General features: G+C 31.4%; 1 long non-coding RNA gene across 1 annotated transcript; it reads right to left on the bottom strand.

Moving 5' to 3' along the window:
• On the bottom strand, positions 1-6,274 carry LOC127708445 (uncharacterized). The gene is made up of 5 exons (XR_007985275.1): positions 6,193-6,274; positions 3,375-3,970; positions 1,597-1,641; positions 881-942; positions 1-427 (listed from the first exon to the last, which is right to left on the bottom strand). It is a non-coding gene; the product is annotated as an uncharacterized LOC127708445 (long non-coding RNA).
• Positions 6,275-6,619: the final 345 nt, after the last annotated feature.

Here is a 6,619-nt window from a genome sequence, read left to right as displayed (position 1 = left end):
TTCATTAAAACTTTATTTGTGCCACACCATAAACAAATGCTACTTTGATAAAATTAGAAAGTATAATGAAACTTGATGATTTATTAAAAGCATATATTATTACGAATCTTCAACAACTAAAAATAATGCTTTACATCTTGCACTTTTTTTAATGAAATATCATTACCACAAATAAAAGAGCTAGTATTTTTAAATGTTCTTGCACTATTCATATTGTAATTTTTATTTATTTGACTTTATTTATTTATTTGTTATTTTATTTATTTTTTGTCATTGATAAAGCATAGCATTAATTTCTGAATAGAAGTATATCAATTTGTGTCAGTCTTTTTTTCTTTTTGAATTCATCTGTATTTGCATTATTCCAGCTCTTTATGAATATATTTATAACATCTATATTCATGCAATTGTTAACCAGTAATTTTGTCTGAAATAAAGAAAATTAAATATCTTTTAAACGCATTATATTTTAGTAAAAATGAATGAATTATTCAAATAGTAAATGAAGGTAAAAAGAAAAATATTCCACTGAACATAAAACAATACACAATAAATTAAACAATCAAAATATGCCATTCAATATTCATAAATGGCCGTATTTGTTGACTGGTAGCATGTATGCACAAATCTTTCTCCAAATTGTATTTTTTTTGTATTTTACTGTCTGTTTTTGTGTTTATTTTCTAAATAATATTTGCTGAATAGACATTGATTATGTAAATCATTAAAGACTAAATTTTATTTTAAATATTTTGTAAAACCGAGAGTGGTCTGCTTGTCTACCGTTGAATATTCTACACCTTAAGATTTCATGTGTTCCTAGTTGCAGTCTTACTGGACGTACCCCAATTCTCCTTTCATTAATATTTTGTTAACTTACCATTAAATATACAGGACAAGTACAACTATGATTCCTACAGGTATGCCTAGAATAATCAGTACCTTTTTATGTGTCAAGGAAATATCAAACCAATCCTTTAAGATGATATTCACAGAGGAAATACATTTGATAACAGATAACAACCAATATTCTGAATTAAAACGCAATTTGACATTCATTCTAACAGTTTGTAGACTTTAATATTAACTGTAAAGAATAATGCATACATAGTGGAAAGTGTTCTTTGAATATTGTTCCAGTTTAAAAAAAAAATTTTAAGTTTTGAAACTCATTTAACTCATTTTCATTCTCGAAAAAAGTCAATTCAAGCTCCGACCGTGAAAGATATCAGGCTTATAATTTTGTAAGCCAGATGCGAGTTTCGTCTACAATAGACTCATTAGTGACGCTTGAATCAAAAAGTTAAAAGGCCAAATAAAGAACGAAGTTGAATAGCATTGAGGACCAAAAATTATAGAAAGGTTTTAGTTAGGAAGCGACAATTTATCGATTTCCATTCTGTTCTGTAATCACTTGATTTCCAACAACTCTGATAAAAAAATTAAGTATAGACACTTTTTTAATTTACTCACACTTATGAAATACAAAGCAATCCATACAGGAATACATATACGTGCTTTCTACGTTTAATATTTACATTATTTTTATATCAACCGTTTTCCTCAAAATTCAAATTAATGATAACGAAAGGATACGACTAATGCCATTAGGAGTATTTTACAACATGGACATCTGCAATTCTGCAAAAAATGAAATAGATAAATTTATTAACCATTTTGAAACTCATCAACGATACCTGAATTATAATTGTTAATGTACAAAAGACTCACCAGAAACGCTCGAAAAGTTAAAAGGTCAAATAAGTTACGAAGTTGAAGAGCATTGGGAACCTAAAATTCCGAAAGATTACTGATCTAAGAGTAAGAGTAATATTCATAAATTTTGTATAGCCGCTTTCAAGGAAAAAATTGAGTTTATAGCTGTTTTACAGTTCAAAACCTCGTACTTTTAGTTTCAAGTTTGGAAAAATAACCGAATCTGGGTCAAAATCTTAATTTGGAATTTTTGAAAGTTTACATTATATTGAACAGGGGCATATAAAACTTCCATGTTTAAACAAAATCATCATCATGTGATTATAATATTTGATGTGTCAAACATTGATCACTTTCACAGTAAATTTTCTTTAATTTGTAGTAGAACAGACATCATCAATTCATGTAAAGAACAGACTTTGCTGACACTATTTGTCTTAGCACTTGAAAGGTTTCTAGGTTGTAAAACTACTAATACATTTTATAAATGACAATATATTATTCACTCATGTTTAGAAGGTGGAATCCTTACTAGAGGGGATATCTGAGTCAGCTCTAGATGTATAATTGATCATAATTGCATTACAAATTATACTGGTTGGATTGTCGAGTCTACTGCCGGGTTTGTCGAGTCTACTGCCGGAGTGCGCTATGTATTCTTTAGATTAAAACGACAGTACTACATTTCACATAATGAATGTTAAGTGGCATAGTGAAAGAAAAACTTCCATGGTGTTCTTTTTACTGGAAGCTGTTAAACTTTTCTGCACATCATTAAAACTCAAATCTATAGAATTGTGCCAAATATTTTTTTCAATCGAATTTTAGCAGTCATCATTTAGTAAAGCCACCTTTATTTTGTATACCTTACTTTTGTCAAAAAGAAAAGTAAAGAAATTTTAAAAATCTGTCTATCTTTTTTACTTAAGCTTTAAAAGTTATTATCATTTAATAAAATTAGCCTCTACGATCAGTGCTCAAAGATGTGAATTGACCATCTTATTTCAGTATTTCATGTCGAAACTAACTTTCATAAAGGTTTCAGTAGTAGAAGAGGGACGAAAGATACCAGAGGGACAGTCAAACTCATAGATTGAAAACAAACTGACAACGCCATGGCCAAAAATAAAAAGACAAACAGACAAATAATAGTACAGATGACATAACATAGAAAACTAAAGACTAAGCAACACGAACCCCACCAAACACTGGAAATGATCTCAGGTGCTCCGGAAGGGTAAGCAGATCCTGCTCCACATGTGGCACCCGTCGTGTTGCTTATGTTATTACAAATCCGGTAAATAGTCTAATTCGGTAGGTCACATTCGTGAAAAGGGAAGGGTATTGTAGTTACGACATAAGGAACATATCCGATATCATCTGTGAAACGGTTATTCCATAACGGTCAACCAACTCGTGATGGTGTCCGTAAAATTTACGAAGGGATGATTTCAACTTCACCATTTGGATGACCATTCCTTACTCGTGTCATTTTATATCATATTTGTCTACGATACTCATAGGATAGGAAGAACATAGCAGATAAGAATGATGTTTGGTTTTATAATATATTTGTATTAAGGTATGGAAAATTGCGACGGCGAAATATTTTGTTTTCACAAATTTAATTTTTGTGGAAAATATTTAAATTATATTACCCTGTCATCTAAAGCAGTAGGAGTAGGTGTTCGGTTTACTCTCAGTTTCTTTATTCTATCTATCTGCTGCTGAGTAACACCTAGGACCATTAAACTGTCTGTAGTGGTATTCCATTTTGTCTGAAATTCACTATACGGAACTATTCCTGTTCTTATGTCCTGCATCTCTTGATTGAATACATTCAGTCTCCTCAATGCTTCCATGTTTAATCCATCAATCATTGAGAATTCAATTATAAGGAAACATATAACATTCAGATTAAGATTCCTAAATTTTTTGCATGTTGTGACAACATTACAAATACAAACTGGCTTTGTGCAAATATTTTTTTCTTCGTCTTTATACAAGAAGCTCCACTGTCTTTTGGTCAACGTTGCCGATATTGGGTATGCACAGTTGGCATGCAGTGAACAGCAAGTTGTTTTGACACGAGAACAGTGCACGATGCGATGTTTGTTTGTCTCTAGGAATTGGTAGATCGATACTTTATTTGATTGAAGATAATGTTCTAGAATCTTTTCACATGTTGGATATACTAAACGATTTAATAGCTCATTCAGACGCTCGTAATTTTCCGTTCCTGATGACATCTTTCCTTGAATCGACAAAAAGAACATGAATGTATTATTGGTAAATTATTAAGTTAGGGATTTAATTACCACAAATTACGTAAAACCTTCACTAAATTCTTCCATAGATATAAAGATTTGGTTTGGAAGTTGTACCTGTAGAAAACTTACTTCAAACGGAATAGCACATCCTAATTTTAACAGAGATGATGTTTACCGAGCCTGTAAACTTAAATACGATCCGGGTAAACTTATCGATCCTTTGAATTAACTTAGTCTACGAGGTTACCAATTCAACACTATAATTAGATCTCTGAATATTGTTTTTATTGGTATTAATATTGTTTTTGTTATCAGTAAATTAAAATCAAAATTTATATCATTTTTATATACATATACATATTCATGACTCTACAATCTGTCGATTCCTGTATCTTGGCATTGCATAAGGTCATGTTTTTCTCTGACTGTTAATGACGTCTTTACACTAAATCCATTAAATTTTGGATGTGTACTGATTGATATTTTAGTCGTAGATGCATGATTTTTTTATTAGTTGTTATTGGCTATGAACTAGCTATTAGTAACTGCGAGTACTCTCAGACCTGTACATAGTGTCTTTTTGTTGGGGAAATGTATAAGTACCCTGCCACGTCCACTCTGTGTTTTTGTTAGATGTATTTTGCTATTTCTCTAATTCTTCGTCAATTTATCCCTTTCTGCACCCATTGTATAAAAAAAATTTAATCAACGTGTGGTTCGTTTGATCTCAGTTCTTCATTGGTAAAATCCGATTATGACGTCGAATTTTCTTGCTTTCCTCTGAATTTCCTATTGTGACGGCATGAAAAAAGGCGACCATGCCTGATGACGTCACATAGAAAGAACACATCTTTTTGCAGATCATTCAAAAAGAAGGACTAAGTTTGCCTGCATATTGTTTGAAAATCATTAGAGAAACAGATTCCACCACCAAATCTCGTGTAATACGATATTTATCCACTCTCGACAGTTAAATTTTAAATATTTAAAACGCTCGGCGAGCCTCGCGTTTTAAATTTGGAAATTTAACTGTCTCGAGTGGATAAATATCGTATCACAATCGATGCAGTGGTAGAATCTATATGTATCCATCTGTTGAGTTAAGCCCTTTTTAACTGATTTTTATACTTTGTCCTTATGTTGTACTGTTACACTACTGTCCCAGGTTAGGGGGAGGGTTGGCTCCTTCAAGCTAGTTTAACCCCGCCCGTCCCAAGTCACGAGCGTGTAATTCATTGGTTGTCGTTTGTTGCTGTATATCATTTTTTTTTCGTTCATTATTTTGTACATAAATCAGGCCGTTAGTTTTCTCGATTGAATTGTTTACCATTTGTCATTTCGGGGCCTTTTATAGCGGACTATGCGGTACTGGTTTTACTCATTGTTGAAGGCCGTACGGTAACCTATAGTTGTTAACTTCTGTGTCATTTGGTCTCTTGTGAAGAGTTGTCTCATTGGCAATTTTACCACATCTTCTTATTTTTATATGAAATGATAATTATATAAGTATGAGTATTGCATTTATACTGTAAAAAAATGGCTTGTTCAAACTATTATTTTTACTGCAGATAATGCGTATTGGCTCATGTTTACTAGATTAAATGTATTTTATGTTAAACAAACTGAAGCGAATTGTGTAATTTTGAGTTCGGAGTTGGAGCTCGATAATTTTGTTATGCTTTATTTCAATTAAGTAGAAGGATCTTTTCTGCAGTGGTCTAACACTAGTTTTATTTTCGGTATTTCAAGAGATTGTGTCTTCCTGTATTGTTTATGACATTAAGTCCGAAATACAGCTGTAAAAAACAGCATGATATCTTTATCAGCAGATTATGTACTTTGAGTCTGCTTTTATTAAATGCAAACATTCTATTATGAGTGGGGTTTTTTTCCTAACTAATTTTGATTGGGTTTTTTGTAGATCTTTTGTAATTCCACTTCTCGAAATTAAAAGGAGGATGTTTGGGTGCAAAATTTGGTTAAACCCGCCACACGTGCATGTGTCTGTCTCATATGTAAAGAATTTTGTCAGTGGCTGTCTTTAGTTGTATCATCATGTTTTATTTATTAAAGAAGTTTGGCTTATGACACATTTTTTAAATTTATTCACTTTTTCTTAACATCTCGTTTTATTCATATCTTAAAGCCTACATCACTTTCAAATTGTAAAATACATGAATCGAAATATATATTTGAAAACTCTTACCTTTACTTTTTGGTTAATATTCAAAAACATTTAAAATAACATATGACATGAGGTTATAAATAGTTTGACCTTTTTCAGTTCGTTAAGAATTGTGTTACACTTACCAAGCGATCCACTTAAGTGAATATCTATTGTTTTGATTGTTTTGTTTGAATTTTTATAACTTTGAATAAAAGACAATTAGGCGTACCAGTTCAATGTTAAAACGTCATTACCCTTGTAATCGATACCTTTTAGTTTATGTCTCTGTTATATTGTGTTTTATGCATCGTGGTTTGTCTTTTCGTTTTTGCCATGGCATTGTCAATCTGCTTTCGACTATGAGTTTGAATATCCCTTTGGTATATTTCGCTTCTCTTTTATACCGATAAACATGTGTGTTAACTTACGATTTCCTTTAACCAAATTTCTTAAGGAAATCTTAGTA

The sequence above is a fragment of the Mytilus californianus genome, unplaced genomic scaffold (genome assembly GCF_021869535.1).
Source record: "Mytilus californianus isolate M0D057914Y unplaced genomic scaffold, xbMytCali1.0.p SCAF_7, whole genome shotgun sequence".
Lineage (NCBI taxonomy): Eukaryota > Metazoa > Mollusca > Bivalvia > Mytilida > Mytilidae > Mytilus > Mytilus californianus.
The sequence above is the reverse complement of the archived record's forward strand: the minus strand, read 5'-3'. Positions and strand labels throughout refer to the sequence as shown.